A 1,663-nucleotide genomic window follows, 5' to 3' on the forward strand; every position below is an offset into this window, starting at 1 on the left:
AAAAAAAAAAAGCCTGTAAATAGTTCAAGGTCTGTTTGTTGACCTTTAGGAGTGTTTTCCAGTTTAACAGGGAGCCACGTCCTGGCCCCAAAGTCTATTTCTGTTACTCCTTCGGGACTTCCTTGCTCTGCTCCCTTGTTCTGTTGCAGGCCCTTAGTGTTTTGCCTTGATGTGGTGGGGTCAGATCGGGTACAATTCCCACACTGTGTCTCCAGTGTTGTCCCCTGTACGGCTTTGGGGTCAGGGAGGGATGTCATGTCTCATAGTGGGGCCGGCCATATGGTCCTCTCTGTGCATTGGCTGCTCTGAGCAGGGATATCATCCTTAACGCTTGGTGTGCCAGGATGTTCTCTACTCTCGCTTCCTCCCCTTCATTTGCTCCCGTGTTCTCTGATCAGGCACGTCCCTCTCCCAGAGCTGTTATCTTCAGTGCTGTCCCCTAAAGTAAATTCTTCTTGGGGGAGGAGCGAGTCAGCCTTGCTCATATGGTCCCATCTGGTCAACTGGTAATCCCAAGAAAAGGCCTACCCTGATTAAACCTGGGACCATTTATATGAACCCCATAATTATTTTGAGGTGCCAACTGAAGCCAGAGAGGGGAGGCACCTGGGGCCTCCTAGCAAGCTGGTGTTAGAAACAGCTGGCTTTAAGTGTTTAGATAACAAATGTTAACAGAGACCTTCATTTGTGCCGTCCAAGTGTTTTCTGGATGTGACCCAGAGTTGACTTTGTGATGAACTGCTTTTGTGTAAGGGCTAGGGCACTGCTAGGGAGAATGGAGTAGATTTGGGACATGGACTTGTTAGATCTCTCTCTGCGGATAGATATACCTCGGTCCTTGGCTCTGCGCGAGAAAGAATCCACACCGAAGCCTGGTTTGTGATCCAAGTGAGTTTTATGAGCATTAGAAGTTTCAGGTTTACATGGGCACCTGTAGGGCTCCTCCCAAATGTACAGCTTGCTTGGAAGCTGCTCGCAGCGTCATGCAAAAGTGTCCTGCTCGACTCCGGGCTCCTGCGTTTTCAAGGATTCCGCAGGGAGGCCTGGTGGACGACCCCTGGTCGACCCCATTGGCTGAATTGAATTCACCTGGCCTAGGTGGGCCAAGGCAGGTGCAGCGCCCACCCATGCCCACCCGGCGGGAAACCTGAACCTTTGAGCATTTGCAGTGTGCCACTCCTTTGTTTCCGTAGCTTGGCCCTCTGGGCATGCATTAACGGACATCCCAGTCCTACACTAGCGTACCTAACAGACTGAGCTCCCCAGTCTTCAAAAACGTCCTTCCTTAATAGAGGAAAGAACTAGGAGGCAAATGGCATTTATAGAGGTCTAAATGCAGGCATGTACATATATATTTATATATAATGATAGGGAAATAGATCTATGTACATATATTTATGTGCTAAGTATTAAGGTAGCAGATGGACACTGGGCCTCTCCTCAAGTACTCCTTCAATGCAAGAATACTTTGTTCTAATACCCTGGCATTCCATGATACTCACTTTCCTGAAAGGATCACTGAATACAAAATCAGTGCATAAGCAAATGTGTTGAAGAAAGCTGATGGTACCCAGCTAGCAAAAGATATAGCGTCTGGGGTCTTAAAGGCTTGGAGTTAAACAAGCGGCCATCTAGTTGAGAAGCAACAAAGCCCACATGGAAG

The sequence above is a fragment of the Echinops telfairi genome, unplaced genomic scaffold (genome assembly GCF_000313985.2).
Source record: "Echinops telfairi isolate 266 unplaced genomic scaffold, ASM31398v2 ScPeMD7_2;HRSCAF=8, whole genome shotgun sequence".
In the NCBI taxonomy this organism is placed as follows: Eukaryota; Metazoa; Chordata; class Mammalia; order Afrosoricida; family Tenrecidae; genus Echinops; species Echinops telfairi.